The following is a 19,011-nucleotide window of genomic DNA, read 5'->3' as shown; positions in this document are numbered from 1 at the left end:
CCTTATATAGAGGAAAATTACAACTTATCATAGCGCCTAGAAACTAACATCAGAAATACAGAGTGTTGCTATCTAAAAAGCAGGACTTGATATTTGAAAGTACTAAGAGTGGACAGAAGCTGGAGGAAAAGTGCCACAAAGGAAGTAAAGATCTGTCTTAGGCAGTAACAGAAATTTGAGCTGTATCATTCGTATTGTAATATTTTATACTGCGTACATAAAACGGGACGGGGTAGAGAAATTAAATGCAGCTTTAAGATTCATTCACTGTGATGAACATTATTTATTTGCCTGTTGGTCCACAAGTGGGTGTCATATTTTAATAAAAGATAGATGCTAGTTAAAGATAGGGGTACACTTTCCATTTCTGTAATAATGTACAGAAACATTAAAACCACACATTTATTTACTTATATTTTCTTTACATGGAGCCACCAAACTGGTGGCTTTTGAAAACCACAGAAATAATAATTTTGCAATAATTATACATTCAAAATATGTTTTATACAACAAATGTCACACAATAATATCTATTGTACAATTTATGGAAATTCCTGGATGGAGCAATACGTAAAATAAGGTAAAGGCAACAACTCACCTGTAGCGAGTCAATGCATGGAACACAGTTAACACATAACATGAAAGCAGCATTCGCACTAGCTTTCAAGCACTGCTTTTTTTTTTTTCAGCAATAATACACACATTCATGCACACAGGCACCCAAACACACTCTCCCATGGCCACAGCAAGACTAATTAATTGATACTCGAGTTCTGAAAGCGTTCACCTGAGCAAATGAGGTGGGAAAGTGGTAGGGAAGGATGCAAGGAGGTGTATTGGGAAAGAGACAGATCTTTGCACTGATGAGTTCATGGCTGCACAACAAGATGAAAAAAGTAAAGATGGTGCAACATAAAAAGATGTAGGAAGAGGGAGTGGGGGAACTGATAGGGGAGAGAGAAAGGAGAGAGGTTGAAAGGGGGAGGGGGAGAAAGGGGGGATTGGGGTGGGGGGAGAATCCCTGCATTCAGGGCTTGAGGGGGTGGGAAGTAGTGGGAGTAGGCAGTGCATGAACTGGGCAGAGTAGCTGTGGTTTGGACAGAAGAGAGAAGGGGAAAAGGCAAGGTGAGGCATTGGGAGCAGTTTAGAAGTGGTTTATTAGCACAGGAGGATTGCGAGAGTGCAGGATGAGTTAGAGAGACAATTCCCATCTGCATAGTTCTGAGAAACTTGTGGTGGAAGGGAGTATCCAAATGGCCCATGTAGTGAAGCAGCTGTGAGGACATTTGTGTTGTGGTCTGCAGCATGTTTGGCAACTGGATGGTCAAGTTTACGGTTTGCCACAGTTTTGCAGTGGCCATTTGTTCAAGTAAACATTTTGTTACTTGTTGTGCCCACATAGAATACTGTAAAATTGTAGCAGCATAGCTGATATATAATATGACTGCTTTCACATGTGGTCCTTCCTTTTATTGGGTAGGAAACTCCTGTGACTGGACTGCAGTAAGAAGTGGTGGGTGAGTGTATGGGGTAGGTCTTGCACGTGGCCTGACCACAAGGGAATGAATGACCCATGGGCTGCAAGATTGGGAGTAGGATTGGAATATGAATGGTCAAGAATATTTTGTATTTTGGATGAACACTATTTTGGGGGATGTGGTTAGGATATTTTGAATAGGATATACCTCATCTCAGGGCACAACGTGAGATAGTCGAACCCCTGGTGGGGAATGTGGTTGAGCTTTTCACCGTGAGCTTGAAAAGCTCAACCACATACTCCACTAGGTTTTTGACTACCTCATGTTGTGCCCTGAGATAAGGGATATCCTACCCAAAATCCTACCCACATCCCCCATAGTAGTGTTCAGCCACACATCCAACTTACAGGTCCTACCACAGTCTAGTAGCAGGCATTTTGTTCCCAATAAAAGGCAGGGCCACATGTGAAAGCAGCCATGTTATATATATCAATAGTATAAGGGAAGAGATAGATCACTACTCACCTTAAAGATGACACTCTGAGTTGCAGACAGGCACAACAAAATTACTGGTCCACATTTAGCTTTCAGCCAAAGCCTTCTCCAGAAAAGGAAATGCATACATTCATTCACACAAGCAAGCATATCTCACACTCAAGTGACCAGCCATCTCCAGCAGCTCGGACTGGAATGCAGTTGTCACTTGAACGGAGGCAGCAGTCTAGAGGGGGCGGGGAAGGGCAAGGAATAGCAGGGAATGGGTAGGGGGAGGGAAGAACTCTGTCTTTCAGAGCATGTAGGGACTAGAAAAAGGCATGGCAAGACTGCCAACATGCGCAGCTTCTGGAGGCTGTGGATTAGGGAGGGAGGCGGGGGCGAGGGGTGTGTAAAAGGAGATGAGCAGGGAAGGAGAAAGAGTGGTGGGTGCATTGACAGAGGGGTGGCACAAAGAGGGCAAGGGGATGTGAAGAGGGAGGAGATGATAGGACAGATGATGCATAAACTGGTGGGTGGAGCATGTGACATTAGGTTACCATTGATTGAGGCCAGGATAATTTCAGGAGGGGAAAATATCTTATCCTTATAAGTCCCCATCTGCGCAGTACAGAAAAGTTGGTGGCTGGTGGTGGAGGGGAGGATCCAGATGGGCCAGGTTGTGAAGCAGCCATTGCAATCAAGCGTGTTATGTTCAGCTGCATTTTGTGCCACTGGATGGTCTATTTTGCACCTGACTACAGTTTGGTAGTGGCCATTCATACTGTTGGACAGCTGGTTGGTAGTCATACTCATATTGGTATGACTTCCAACCAGCCATTCACCAGGATGAATGGCCACTGCTAAGCTGTGGCAAACCCCAAACTCAACATCCAGTTGCCAAACAAGCTGCACACCACAACGTAAACGTCTTCAACGGCTACTTCACTACAGGGGCCGTTTAGATACTCCATTCTATCATAAGTTTCTCAGAACTAGGCAGATGGGAATTCTGTCTCTAACTCATCCAGCACTCATGCAGTACCACTCGCCTGAACCTCCTCTAACCTGTTCCCACCATCTCACCTTGCCTTTTCACTTTTGTCCTCTGTCCATACCACTCCTTCATCATTCAGATCACACACTGCCTTCTCCCACTACTCTTCTCCCCCATTGCCCACCTTCCCAGGTGGGTATTCTCCCTCTCTTCCCCCCCCCCCCCCCCCCATTTCAACCCCTCTCCCTTTTTCTTGCCTTTCTTTCTCTTTCATTGTCATCTTTCTCTCCTTACCCCTTTCTCTTTTTCTTCCAACAGTCCCCCCCCCCCCCCTCTCTCTCTCTCTCTCTCTCTCTCTCTCTCTCTCTCTCTCTCTCTCTCTTCCTACATCTCTTTTTGTTGTACCCTCCATACTTTTTTTGTCTTCAGAATGAAATTTTCACTCTGCAGTGGAGTGTGCGCTGATTTGAAACTTCCTGGCAGATTAAAACTCTGTGCCAGACAGAGACTCGAAATCGGGACCTTTCCCTTTCATGGGCAAGCTTCGCAGGAGAACTTCTGTGAAGTTTGGAAGGTAGGAGACAAGGCACTGGCGGAAGTAAAATTTTGAGGATGAGTCGTGAGTCATACTTGGGTAGCTCAGTTGGTAGAGCACTTGCCTGCTAAAGGCAAAGGTTCCAAGTTTGAGTCTCGGTCTGGCACACAGTTTTAATCTGCCAGGAAGTTTTTTTTGTCTTGTTGTGTGGCCATGAAGTCATCTGTCCGAAGATCTGCCTTTTTGTTGTGTTGTGTGGCCATGAAGTCATCTGTCCGAAGATCTGCCACTTCCCTATACCCTTGTCCATGCATCCTTCCCTCACACCTTCCCAGATCAGGTACCTGCTTTAAATAATTAGTCTTGCTATGGCTGAGGAGGGTGTGTTTGGGTGTTTGTATGGTTGTGTGTGTGAATTGAACATGTGTACTATTGCTGGGAAAACAGCAGTGCTCAAAAGCTAGTGTGAATGCTGTTTTCTGTTACATTTTATTGTGCACAATGTATTAACCTGCTATAGGTGAGCAGTTGCCTTCTTCATGTCTTACATATTTTATACAGTTATTGTTTTACGACTGTATGCTACAGGTTTATATTACAAAAGGTATCTTAAAAGTCATTGAAGGAATATAAACATTTTTCTATCATAAAAGATTTTAATTTCGTGTTAAAATGATTCCCTTTGTATGTTCTTAGAGATTTGGGTAGTTTGTTAAACCAAATCAAACCTTTGATGTTTAGGCTTTAATCTTTCATTTTTAATTTTTTTTTTCTTTGTGGAAAGTAGTTATATCGTGTCCTGGTGTTATGGTCGTGTCCATCACTGCACTTAATAACTTCAGTTTGTTGACCCATAAAAAGTGTAGTTACTGTGGGGCTGAGACTCCCTTTTAAGGTAAAAAAGAGATCAATGTCCCACTCTATATTTTCTAATGAAGCCAGTATTATAAATTATAAACTCAGTATAATCAAAACTACCTTCTCACTACAGCTTGTTTTTGTAATGGAAGAATGAGGCAAATTTTACGATTTTGAATACTGAATCAAAAAGATAAATGCCTTAGTGACAGGTAAGAGGAAGTGCTATTAGAGTATCTCATAGAAGTTCCAAATAAACATAATATGAGACAAAATATATGACTTAAACAAAATTTCCAGTTGGTGTGACGAATGGCAGCTAGCACCAAATGTGGAAAAATGTAAGTTAATGTAGATGAGTAGGAAGATCAAACCTGTAATATTCGGATACAGTATTGCTAGTGTCCTGCTTGACACAATCGAGTTGTTTAAAATATGTGGGCGTGACGTTGCAAGGCAATATGAGGAATGAGCATGTGAGAACTGTGGTAGGGAAGGCAAATGACCGACTTCTGTTTATCGGGAGAATTTTAGAAAAGAATGGTTCACCTGTAAAGGAGACCACACGTAGGACGTTGTTGCGACCTATTCTTGAGTACTGCTTGAGTGTTTTGGGATCCATACCAGATCAGATTAAAGGAAGACACCAAAGCAATTCAGAGGCTGGTTACAAGATTTGTTACCAGTAGGTTTGAACAACACGTAAGCATTACAGAGATGCTTCTAGAACTCAAATGGGAATCGCTCGAAGGAAGGCAATGTTCTTTTCTTTTGAAACACTACTGAGAAAATTTAGAGAACCGGCATTTGAAGCTGATTCCTGAACAATTCTACTGCTGAGAACTTATGTCTCATATGGAAGGATATAGAAAGTCGTTTTTCCCCTGCTCTATTTGCAAGCAGAACAGGAAAGGAAGTAACGAGTAGTGGTACAGGATACCCTCCGCTGTGCACCATATGGTGGCTTGCAGTGTATCTATGTACACTATGTGATCAAAAGTATCTGGACACCTGGTTGAAAATGACTTACAAGTTCGTGGTGACCTTCATCAGTAATGTTGGAATTCAGTATGGTGTTGGCCCACCCTTAGCCTTGATGACAGCTTCCACTCTCGCAGGCATACGTTCAGTCAGGTGCTGGAAGGATTCTTGGGGAATGGCAGCCCATTCTTCACAGAGTGGTGCACTGAGGAGAGGTATCGATGTCGGTCGGTGAGGCGTGGCACGAGGTCAGCATTCCAAAACATCCCAAAGGTGTTCTATAGGATTCGTGTCAGGACTGTGTGCAGGCCAGTCTATTACAGGGATGTTATTGTCATGTAACCTCTCCGCCACAGGACGGGTGCTCGATCATGTTGAAAGATGCAATCACCATCCCCAAATTGCTCTTCAACAGTGGGAAGCAAGAAGGTGCTTAAAACATCAATGTAGGCCCGTGCTGTGATAGTGCCATGTGAACAACAAGGGGTGCAAGCCACCTCCATGAAAAACACGACCACACCATAACACCACCACCTATGAATTTTACTGATGGCACTACACACGCTGGTAGATGAGGTTCACCGGGCATTCGCCATACCCACAACCTGCCACTAGATCACCACATTGTGTACAATGATTTGTCACTCCACACAACATTTTTCCACTGTTCAATGGTCCAATGTTTATGCTCCTTACACCAAGTGGGCTTTGTTCGGCCTTTACCGGCATGATGTGGATGCAGTTTGGAATTCCTGTTGGACCTAGGGATGTTTAGGTTGTGTAGAAATCTTGTGTACAGATGTATGACACAAGTGACTCCCAATCACCTGTGTTCAAAGCCCGTGAGTTCCGTGGAGCGCCACATTCTGCTCTCTCACGATGTCTAATGACTACTGATGTCGCTGATATGGAATACCTGGCAGTAGGTGGCAGCACAATGCACCTAATATGAAAAACATATGTTTTGGGGGGTGTCTGGATACTTTTGATCGCATAGTGTAGATGTAGTCAGGTAATGAAATAAATTTATTTTTTCCCCGATTGGTTTTACAACTTTCCCATCAGTTTTTTTATATCCAGCAGTCTCCTTAGCACCATATTTCAAAGGCTTCTACTCTGTTATTGTTTCAACTGTTTATTGTCCATGTTTCACTTCTGTAGAAACATTTAAACCCATATTCGATGTTTACGAATTTCTCTACTTTCAGTAATGCTTTCCTTGCTATTGCCAACCTGCGTTTATTTCCTCTATATTTTGGCCATCATTGGTTGCTTTACTGCCTAAATAACAATACACAACTACCACTTTTAGTGTCTCATTTCCTAATATAATTTCTCCAGCACCTCCTGATTTAATTCAACCCTTTTATAAGCTGTTTTCAAGACACTACTCATCCCATTCAATGATTCTTCCATGAGCTTTGCCTTTTCTCTGAGAGTGATCAGAAAACGTGCTTCTGTTGCATGCCTTTGGAAATTTCATACATGCTGTCTGGTTTCAGTGTAAGTTGTAAATAATTTTTCACTGCCTGTATTATATCTCTGCTACCTTCAGAATTTGAAAGCATGTAATCCAGTCAGTGTTGTCAAAAACTTTCTGTAAATCACTGATGCTGTAAATATAATTTTGCCTTTCTTTAACCTGTCTTCTAAGAGTCATGGGATTAGTATTGCCTTGAGCATTCCTATATTTATTAGAAGCCCAAACTGATCTCCCACAAGGTTGACAGTTTTTCCACTCTACTTAAATAATCCTTGTCAGTATTTTATACACATTAAGTTCAATAACATGCGTACATTATATGAAACAAAGTAATGAATACAAAAAACATTGGAGAGCACAACCGTGTGTTGAGTTTCCTTCAGTGTATGTAATAATTTTTAAATGAATCATTCTTCAACCAACTTTTGGCATGTGTGCCTGGCTACGACCAGCGGACTTATTACTGGATGTCAGATGTAACTCTTCTAGCAACTTTGCTTTACAGCAACCAAAATCAATGAGAGCCCCTAGGCTTACAGTTTGCTAAACCTTAATATAACTCAAGTTTTTCAATCAAAACCCAGTGCCAGCCAATGTCTCTTCATCATCATAAGTATTGTCAATTATGTTTCAATGCAGACTTTTTACGTGGTATGTATGTTATTCTTTTTCATGTGCACTTGTCTTGCATCGGCGGAGGGTCGGCATGGTTATTGACATATTTTCCAAGGTTAATTTAATGCTTGGTTGGGAACTCTTCCTGTCACCACCCCGTTACCACCCCCCACTCCTCTCCTCCGCTCTCCCCTCAGGACAAAATATGTGCACTCCAACTGTCTGCATGTTGTGTAATTCATGTGAAAGTGAGTGAATGTTTGCAAAGAATGTAACTGAGGTGGAACTTGGGTATCAACTCAGTATTCATTAAGTGGTACAAAAAACACGTCTGGCTGGCACGCCGATCATCATCATTAATCTGTTGGGCAGATTCAATCTGGAAATGGCATATCTCGCCATCCTGGAAGTGGTGCTTTACCAGATGTGTCATTACATGGAATAATATACCCCGACTTATCTTCTGTGAGTATAGCATGCATATTTTGAGGCCTTCTGGTTGTGGTTCCACAGCAGCCCAAAACCAGGGAGCTGCAACATGTGTATGTCTGTCTGCCACCACTACCTTGGCTGTCTGCTATTGCTTTGCTAATGCTCAGGGGACCTCTGAAGCATCATCCAAACTAGAGGCTGTAGCTGTTCTGACATAAAATCAACCTAAATTTAATTACTCACAGAAATTCTGAAAATAATTGTTTCAAGCCACACTTGATTATGCATTACACTTATGTCATACATAGTGGCATTTGCAATATAATTTATATGCGAAAATTTGTACCCCGAAAATTTGTACCCCTACAACTCGTAATATATACCAGTGTCAATTTCCTTGTTTCATTGGTGCTATATTCCAATCCCATTACCTTGTGGAAAAAAAAGGGGAATACCAGAATTTATATCGTTAGGAAACTACCTGTATCAGGATGGGGTACAAATGCAGACACTCTTCGTACTGCAACATTGGCATTGGTTTACTCTATAGTCGTGTACTGTGCTCCAGTACAGAAAAGCAGTGCACATGCATACAATGTTGATGTTAAGCTAATTCATTTGGCGAGAATAATAAGTGACACTACTAAACCAACACCACTTCCATGGCTGCCTGTATCATATAATATTGCACCACCATCAACTAGACAAGAAGCAGCAGCTGTAAGAAAGCTCCAAAAGGATGCTACTTATGAGAACTCACTTTTGTATAAAGGGCTACAGAATATTCCTGCCATCTGATTTAAATCCAGAGAACCACCCTGGACAATGCAAAATGTGTCTCATGTATATGATGTGTGTCAAGAATGGGGATTGATTTGGTAGAAAAGGAAATGAGATTGTAAGAAGAACTGTAGTAAGGAATGTGAATGATTGACTTCAGTTTATTGGGAGATTCTAGGAAAGTGTGGTTCACCTATAAAGGAGACCAAATATAGGACACTAGTGCGACTCGTTGTCGAGTACTGTCCTAGTGTTTGGGATTTGCACCAGATCAGATTAATGGAAGACATAGAAGTAATTCAGGGCGGGCTGCTAGATTTGTTTCCGGTAGGTTCGAAATTCGTGCAAATATTATGAAGATGCTTCGGGGACTCAAGTGAGAATCACAGGAGGGAAGGAGACATTTTTGTCAAGGAGCACTACTGAGAAAATTTAGAGAACTGATATTTGAGGCTGGCTACAGAACTATTCTATTACCACCAACATACATTTCATGTAAGGACCATGAAGAAAAGACTAGAGAGATTAGGTTTCATATGGAGGCATACAGATAGTCATTTTTCTCTTGCTCTGTTTGTGAGTGGAACTGAAATGCAAATAACTAGTAGCAGTACAGATCATGTGTTGGCTTGTGGAATATGTTTGTAGATGTAGATGTGGGTGCAGAAGTTCCTTCCAGAAAATACCTCATTGTTGATCCTACAGAACATGTAAATGGATTTGATCTTCCCAGGAAACTGTGGCCAGCTCTGAATCGATTCTGTACAGGGCATGGAAGGTGTGCTGCTTGTTTGTCTGACTAGAGATTCAAAGGTGTCCTGACATGCGACTGTAGGGTTGCTGTTCAAACTATGCAGCATGTGACTGAACAGTGTTTATTATGAAAATTTTCTGGTGGAGTCAGTGAACTGCATTTGGTGACGTCTAGATCTGTGTACTTGTTAAGAGGCCTAGATATTCAGTATATTTTCGAATCAAACAGTGGAAAATCCAGGATGGAATGTAACAGTATTGTGAAAAGGAAAGTTGCTACTCACCAATAGAGATGCTGAGTCACAGATAGGCGCAACAAAAAGACTGTCACAGATATAGCTTTCGGCCAGTAAGTCTTTCATCAGAATTAGATCTCTCTCTCTCTCTCTCTCTCTCTCTCTCTCTCTCTCTCTCACACACACACAAAGATGATGTGACTTACCAAATGAAAGTGCTGGCAGGTCGACAGACACACAAACAAACACAAACATACACACAAAATTCAAGCTTTCGCAACAAACTGTTGCCTCATCAGGAAAGAGGGAAGGAGAGGGAAAGACGAAAGGATGTGGGTTTTAAGGGAGAGGGTAAGGAGTCATTCCAATCCCGGGAGCGGAAAGACTTACCTTAGGGTGAAACAAGGACGGGTATACACTCGCACACACACACATATCCATCCACACATATACAGACACAAGCAGACATATTTAAAGACAAAGAGTTTGGGCAGAGATGTCAGTCGAGGCAGAAGTGGAATGTTTCCCTCTACTATATATATATATATATATATATATATATATATAGAGAGAGAGAGAGAGAGAGAGAGAGAGAGAGAGAGGGAAACATTCCACGTGGGAAAAATATATCTAAAAACAAAGATGATGAGACTTACCAAACAAAAGCGCTGGCAGGTCGATAGACACACAAACAAACACAAACATACACACAAAATTCAAGCTTTCGCAACAAACGGTTGCTTCATCAGGAAAGAGGGAAGGAGAGGGAAAGACGAAAGGATGGGGGTTTTAAGGGAGAGGGTAAGGAGTCATTCCAATCCCGGGAGTGGAAAGACTTACCTTAGGGGGAAAAAAGGACAGGTATACACTCGCGCACACACACACACATATCCATCCGCACATACACAGACATAAGCAGACATTTTGTGTCTCTTTGTTGTGCCTATCTGTGACTCACCATCTCTTCTGTATGGTGAGTAGCAACTTTCCTTTTCACAGTACTGGTATATTTTCAAATGTTTGTTTTTCATGTTGTGTTTGCTTTTATACTAAGTATGCTTTATGTATATTTATTCGCTTATACATGTGTGTTAAATGATCATCTAAATCACGTGAATAATAATAATAATAATAATAATAACTGTAACAATAACAATAATCTTACTGCCCCTCACTCTCCTGTCCAGTGCTCTCTCTTCTATTAACCCCTCCCTTGCCATCTTTTTCTTCATGTTCTTCTTACCCAATTCTTGTTGATTTTGATGATTCTTGCAAGCACCTTTAACTTATGTCTTCTATTTCCTTTGCAGTGTGATGCATTTGTGGATTTGGTAAGAGGACTGAGTGGGGCAGTCATGGAATATCTGCTATACTGTGCCATTGAAGGTAAGAGTGCACTTTCTATAAAATTTCTTTCTAATTTGGTATTTCAAGTAAGCATTACGATTATAAGAAGACTCTCTAATTACTTTTCAGTAATCAGTACAATGGCAAGTTCTTGATTTGATAGAGAGATTTCAATGAATATTTGTTTTCTTTTGTTACCTCATGTTGTACAATATAAATACTGAGTGTCAATATGATTTGCAGAATAATTTTGTTTATGTTGGTTTTACCCATCATAAAATATTTTGTTTTAGATTATTTTTTTCCAACCGAGATTTATGCAAACTTGTAAAGGTTTATTCATTATCGGCTACCAAGGAGTGTGAAAATGTATTTAAATGTGTCCATACTTATCTTGAAGATGATCCATGTAAAGTTCTCAAAATTGTAGGGGTTCCTCACCATTTAAAAGTCTTCAAACTGCTGTTGGGTCAGCAGTTAGTGTTAGATTAATGCTATGTACAGCACCATTTCTTCTCTCATGATTTTGTAAAAGTCCCAAAGATTTTTGAATGTTGTGTTTATTTTCTCTAGTTTATTATTTTTCATTGACTTAAAATGCTTTTTCTGCGCTAAACATTTTTGGCATATATTCCCTATTCCAAATTGAATTCAATGAATGTTCTCTCAAAAATTATTTTACTGACGTGTTTTAGCAAATTTTCTTTTGTTTTATACTGTGTAACTGAGACATTTTAATTTGAGAGCCAGACTTTTTTATTTTAAAACCTACTTGCAGTGGAGTGACTCAGCAGATGGACAATGTAGAGTTTGCTCACTTAGGTGTTCCGCGTTCTTTCCTTAGACGTTATTGTGAAGCATGGTTATCTAATTTAGTAATGCCTCTATGCATTTTTCAAAACATGTTCCATATAAAACTAATAGAACATACATTTAATTTTATGTATGGAAAAGTATATTCTTTGGCTCATTTTTACCTGTCCGATTGTAAAGTTAGTTATTTAGTCTCTTAAAACATGGTAGCATCTAAAGGTGGATTTATACTTGTCATGTTGAATTGCAGTTCTTTTTAGTTTCACCAGTGTCACTATGTAATACATTCATTCTGTTGCGAATAATTATACCCCAGTGCTTTAATATTCTATGCTGCGTGGTTTCTGTACATACTTTGTAGATTGGTGGTATCTACTCGATCTGTACACTGCAAGTTCCTGTGTGTCAGTATCCATGGTACGTTAACCAACCCCCCCCCCCCCCCCCCCCCTCCCAAATAGTTCAGTGCTTTATTATTCTAAAATTATACTGTGCATAAGTTTTCTGAAGATACTGTAATTTGAACCTTAACCTGCACACTTGCCCCCACCTCCCCTCTCCTGCTTGGCCTTTACACTGCATTATCCAGCTGCCTGTACTCCTCTCACGTTTTTGCCACACCCAACATAAACTCTCTGGGAATCATGCATGTTTAAAGCAAAATGGTAAATTGTTAGGTATAAGCGGGATTCAGTGTTTAAAAACTCGCTCACCTGCACCACTTCCCATAAAAATTTCCACTTCTGTGACATTACAGAGGAGAGAAGAAACTTTAAGCCTCTGTAAGTGAAAGGTTCTTAGAACCACAGTAATGCATGATGCTCTCAATTGCAGTTGCATTGCACCTCGCTCTTGGAAGGAATTTCGGAGGACCGAGTTAAAACCTGACGTTCTCAAGCCACATTAAGTCTCACCTCATGATCTTCACTAGTTTCTTGAGACTGCACTGTCCTCAGTCTTTTAGCCATTCTTATTATTGTTTTCTAGGCATTTTTATTCATAAACAAAATAAAATTAAAATGAAATGATTACGCATCCACATCACAAAGCAAGCTTACTAAACTCATTTTTGCTAGCAAGGATTGTAAATAAAACATATTGGAAGAAGCAAAGCAGTGTCTTTAAGCCTTTAATACACAAAGCAAAATCAGGAAATCTGTATATCCTAGCCAAGTAAATTAAATGTTGGGTTGTATCTGTAAAGATAAAATAGCAGCACTTAATTCTGTCACTGATGTGAATGTCTGAAAATACTTCTGTGACTGATGTATTTAAAAAAAAAAAAAAAAAAAAAAAAAAAAAAAAAAAAAAAAAAAAAAAAAAAAAAAAACTAATGGTGATCTCTATTGGTTCTTTGTTTTACTATGCCGTGATAGTTAAATGTCAGAACTACTTAACTGAGCAGACGATTTTAGATAAAACTTTAATCACTATATCTTGTTTTGGTTGGATGTATGGAACAGGTCTTTCATATATGCCTATTGTAGGGGTATGAGCTATGAGGCAGGATTTGGGAGTAGGGGTGAAGTAAGGGTGTACAAGGATATTGCATAGGTTGGGTAGGTGGCTGAATACTACTGTGGGAGGAGGAGGGAGGAAGATATTTCTTATTTTAGGACATGATGAGAGGTTGTTGAAACTCTGGTGGAGAAAGTGATTCACTTGCTCCACTCCTGGGTTGTTCTGAATCACAAGAGAAATGCACTTTTGTGGCTGGGCAATGAGAATGTGGGGGAGAGTAAGTGGCTGGTGTGACAAGACACTGGAGATCTGTTTCTGGGCTAGGTTGGCAGGGTGATTCTGATCTTTGAAGGCCTTGCTGAGATATTTGGCATATTTGGAGAGAGACAGCTCACCACTAAAGACGTGATGAGGAGTGGCCAGGCTATATAGAAAGGACTTGTGCTGGGCATTTCACAAGAAGAAGAAAGGACTTGGTGTGGAACGGGTGGCAGCTGTTGAAGTGGAGGTATTGTTGGTTGTTGGTAAGTTTGATGTAGGCGGAGGTACTGATGAAGCCATCATTGAAGTGAATGTCGACATTGGGAAGGACGGCTTGTTGGTCTGAGGAGGAATAGATGAAGCAAATGTGGCAGAAGGTGTAGATGTTCTGCATGTTGGCAATCCAGGAGGACAGCGTAAGTTATTTCCAGTGATAGAGAATCCCAACAATTAGTAATAAAATGATATTTATTAAATATGAAAAAATACTCAACTTAAGTAGTTCTTCTTCTTGTGAAATGCCCAGCACAAGTATTACGAGTCCTCTGAAATATTAGAGTCCTGTCACTGTGCCATGAGTGATGGCTACATAGTGTTGAGGGCTGGCCTACGATGCCTAGAGAACGTAAGTCTCAGATATGATGGACAAACACTGCATCTTGTAGACTTGACGGTAACTGGAGGCTGTACATGACTCGACGCATTGAAGAGAACTCTACCGTAGCTCAGTGCTCCAGTATTTAACGAGGCATCAACCTATCACTATAGACACATGTGATGTCCATGGTTTGGCAGCAGTGTGCGGCCCTTGGCAGACCTCGGTGTAGTTCATTCTGCCAACCTATACAGCTGCTGCGCTATGAGTGTTTTCAGTGTGACTTATCGATTGTGGTGTGCTACTCTCTGGAGTCGTGAGTAGCATCACCACATTCCACACTCCCCAAATCAGTGCACCGTTGTTGGAGAACTGCACGGAGAATGGTGGAAGGGAGGGGGTGGGGGCACTGCCACTGGGCAGCAGAACTATGGCGGATGGTGCCCACCAGCCTACATCCTGACATTTACCTTGTGAGCATGAGGAAACATCTGCTGGGAAACTTTTGGCAGGGCACATGTCCAGGGCAAGTCTTCAGGTGTCTGTGGTGGTTCTTGCAGGTAGTCGACGACGGAGATGACATCAGTGCATCCAGGTCCTTGGGGGTCGGGTCGTCCAGTGAAATCGGGTCCACGTCCATGTGGGCTGGCATTGGGGAATATTGTGCCGCTGACAAAGGCTGCTTGAAGGCATGCAAAGGCAGAGATGGGGCAGAACAGAGGAGATGCCATGAAGTCAGAAGGCCGACTGAGTGGTACGTTATCCTCGATGGTGAGTGTTCATCGGAGGTGAGGGTATCATCTGGAGTGCCCCAGGGAAGTGTGGTAGGTCCACTGTTGTTTTCTAACTACATAAATGATCTTTTGGATAGGGTGGATAGCAATGTGCCGCTGTTTGCTGATGATGCTGTGGTGTATGGGAAGGTGTCATTGTTGAGTGACTGTAGGAGGATACAAGATGACTTGGACAGGATTTGTGATTGGTGTAAAGAGTGGCAGCTAACTCTAAATACAGATAAATGTAAATTAATGCAGATGAATAGGAAAAAGAATCCCGTAATGTTTGAATACTCCATTAGTTGTGTAGCGCTTGACACAATCACATCGATTAAATATTTGGGGATAACTTTGCAGAGCAATATGAACTGGGACAAGCGTGTAATGGCAGTTGTGGGGAAGGCGGATAGTCGTCTTCGGTTCATTGGTAGAATTTTGGGAAGATGTGGTTCATCTGTAAAGGAGACCGCTTATAAAACACTAATACGACCTATTCTTGAGTACTGGTCTAGCGTTTGGGATCCCTATCAGGTCGGATTGAGGGAGGACATAGAAGCAATTCAGAGGCAGGCTGCTAGATTTGTTACTGGTAGGTTTGATCATCACGCAAGTTTTACGAAAATGCTTCAGGAACTCGGGTGGGAGTCTCTAGAAGGCGTTCTTTTTCATGAGTCGCTACTGAGGAAATTTAGAGAACCAGCATTTGAGGCTGACTGCAGTACAATTTTACTGTCGCCAACTTACATTTTGTGGAAAGACCACAAAGATAAGATAAGAGAGATTAGTGCTCGTACAGAGGCACATAGGCAGTCGTTTTTCCCTCGTTCTGTTTGGAAGTGGAACAGGGAAAGAAGATGCTAGTTGTGGTACGAGGTACCCTCCGCCACGCTTCGTATGGTGGATTGCGGAGTATGTATGTAGAAGTAGATGAAGATGCTGTAGCCCGAAAACAGTGAAAGGAAATCTCATGGCAGAATCACCATAATCATCATAAGAGCGGGACCTTAATTGGTTCTGGTGCTGATAACAGATGCGACCAGAATCTGACGTGCCATTGTAATATGCTCGACCATGAACAGTGACCACAGTCCCCGGCTTCCAGGTATGTTGTTGAGTGTATTTTCGGAAGTATACATTGTGAGACACTGTGAATTTTGTGCGAAATAGTTCAGGAGATGGCACTGTTTGAGGATGCCATAAGCTCAAAATAGTACCATGAGGAAGTCCATGTAGAAGTTCTGCCGGAGGCTTGCCACTAGAAGGCAGAGAGTGATAAATACTAAGAACAATGCTCTTGTCAGAGCGTTATCATCTGCATCTGAAACGTTCTTATGAGGGGTTTGGCTTCCCTATTGTTTTATGGTGAAAAGGCACCATTGTCAAATACTTGATTCCATTGAGGGAACAGAATGATGAAATTCCGCAGAAACAAATTGAGGTCCGTCGTTGGAAACAATCACATTTGTTAATCCCTCTAAACAGAAAGTGGTCCACAACACCCGAATGGTGCTCGATGTTATTGGGGGCTTAAGGACACAGAATTGAAATCTACTGTATCCATCCACTACAATCAACGACCTTGTATTCCAGAATGGTCACAAAAGTCAATATGAATATGTTCCCATGGACAGTAGGATGGGGCCAACTGAAATACTGTTGCCGAGGCACTGCATGATTCTCAGAATACGTGCAACAGTGTGCAGTGATGCATTCAGTCTGTTTATCAGGTCCAAACCAAGTACAATGTTGATGAGCAAACTGTTTGGTCTTGACCAAACACCATTGTCCCATATGGAGTTGGCATAAAACAGAAGCTTGACACTCGCAAGGAACTTGGACTTGGGTATGTCTGTTTGGTGAGTGAACCAGAATAACGTCCTGCTGCCTTGACAAAACTAAAACAGTAAAAACATTTCTGAGGTTGTTCATGTAAGCCTCAGATGATGTTCCTGTAACTAAAATTGCACCCAGATATGTGGCACAACATGGAACATAACACAGTAGTTGTTCTAAGTAGTTTTGAAATAATGCAGGAGCAGAAAAGCTGCTGAACGGTAAACGTTGATAATGAAAGAGGCTGTGCTATCTGGAGGTAAGCATCTTATAGATCAGTATTGGATAAATATGTGCCAGATTGAGTTTTATCAATGAGATCTTCAGGTAAAGGCAAAGGAAAAGTGTCAGGTGTGGTCTGGGCCTTTCCAGTGGATTTGAAATCCACTAAAATTCTAATGTCCCTATTAGATTTGGTTATGATGATGAAAGATGACGCCCACTGACTTCATGTAATAGGCTGCAACACACCAGTGCTTTGCAAGCAACATAGTTCTGTTACAACTTTGTAATGAAGTGCATGAGGCACAGGGCGTGCCCTACAAAACTTTGGACATGCGTCTGGGTGAAGAGTAATATGTACAGCATAATCTTTTGCGCACCCCAACAAACAAATTTGAAATTCATCACAGAAGGTGTTAACACCAGTAAAAGATGTATGAGAAGCCAGGTGTGGCACATTTTACTGTGTATTTTCAGTCCAAAGAGTTCAAAAGGATCCAAACCAAAAAATGTTCTGGCTCAAAGCCACACGAAGGACAGTAAATGGCACCGATTGTTTGATGGTGTTATAAATAGCATTTAAGACACATGTTCCTAAAATGTCAAGTTTAGCACCATTGTAAGTCGTCACACAGGTATTTGAAGGAAGCAATGCGGACTGCCAAGCAATTAGTAAATATTTTGATTCAGTAATGTAACAGATTCACCTGTGTTCAGTTGAAATTACACATTGTGCTGACCAATCTTCAGGGAAGTGAACAACTTATTTGAACTTCCAGTAACTTTTGATCGGGTCTGAGCAGGTTTTGCTTTATTAGCAGTAGCAGATACAGGTGCTGATTTATGATGTCTGCATTGACTTTACATTTTGGTGGCACAAATAACATTATATCTATGTGTTCAACTTGCTGTCTACATGCTGAAGCCCTTTGCAAACTTAGCTTTTGAGAACAAACTTGCTATACATGACCAGGTTTGTTACAGAAAAAAACTTAACAGTGACTGTATGAGGACAAAGTTTACATTCATGGCAGACAAAGCATTGAGGGGCTGATTTTAATTTATTTCCTGCACATGCATGTAATGACTGTTCGTGCTTGAGTAAGCACATCTCTTATTTACAAAAACACCATTACTGTGCCAGCCCCCAGGAGCATGGTTGGCCACACTTGCTGGCACCTTGTTTGCAGTGGCACTTTGTCGACAGCAGCAATTACAGGAAATTGCCATTCAGCAAATACTGACATTTGTGATGTCAGTATTTGCTGAATCACAAGTCGCCCATGATTCGAGAATTTGCACAACATCTGACAGGATTAGATTCCGCTGCTGCAGTATTTTAGAATGGATTCTTTCATTAGGAATGTTCTGAGTAATTATGTCACAGAGAATTTCATCAGCAAATGATTTTCCACATGAACCGTCAAATTTGAAATTTCTAGTAAGACCTCATAGCTCAGTAAGCCAATTCTTGTATATTTGGTGTGGTCGTTTGATACATCAAAAGAATTGGAATTGAGTGACAGCAACATGAATTTTGCTGTCGTAGTAATCCATCAGAGATGTAATAATCTGCTCTTAAGTGCACTTCTCCAGGTCAGACTCAGGAAAAAGTCTGACAAGGAGACTGAAGGTCTTCTTGCAACCCAGCTTAGATAAAGTGATCGACAATCCTCACCTTTGATAATGTAGGCCGCAAAGTGCTGCTGTAGTTGCTGAAGGTAAATTTTCCAGTCTTCTACCTTTTAGTCATAACTATGAAGGGTGGCATGGTGATTTTATTGCCTTGTCCCTCTTGTCTAAGCAACAGTGTTTGATGAGCAGCCAATTTTTGTTAGGCATCGAGATAATTAACGAATTACACAAATATATATGATAAGTAAGAAATACTGTTAAATTAAGTTCTGTTTGCCTTTCCAAAGCAGAAAATTGCCCTCATGCACAGTAAATTATTTCACACAAGCACTACACCCCCACCCCCCCACCCCCCACCCCCAGTCTGCTGGACACTGTAGAGAAAATGAGGTATCAAACAAAAATTGCCGCCTGCACCACTTTGTTGGGAATGTAGGAGGATGGTG

At 41.3% G+C, this 19,011-nt stretch overlaps 1 protein-coding gene across 1 annotated transcript in view; it reads left to right on the top strand.

The window, feature by feature from the left end:
- LOC124788428 (mucin-5AC-like) overlaps positions 1–19,011 on the top strand; it is a 78,327-nt gene that overhangs the window by 45,739 nt on the left and 13,577 nt on the right. Inside the window, exon 5 of the mRNA XM_047255698.1 lies at positions 10,933–11,008. The gene's annotated coding sequence lies outside the window, so the exon portion shown is untranslated. The remainder of the gene's footprint in view (positions 1–10,932; positions 11,009–19,011) is intronic.

Source organism: Schistocerca piceifrons, chromosome 3, assembly GCF_021461385.2.
Source record: "Schistocerca piceifrons isolate TAMUIC-IGC-003096 chromosome 3, iqSchPice1.1, whole genome shotgun sequence".
NCBI lineage: Eukaryota > Metazoa > Arthropoda > Insecta > Orthoptera > Acrididae > Schistocerca > Schistocerca piceifrons.
This window is presented reverse-complemented; position numbering and strand designations above follow the sequence as displayed.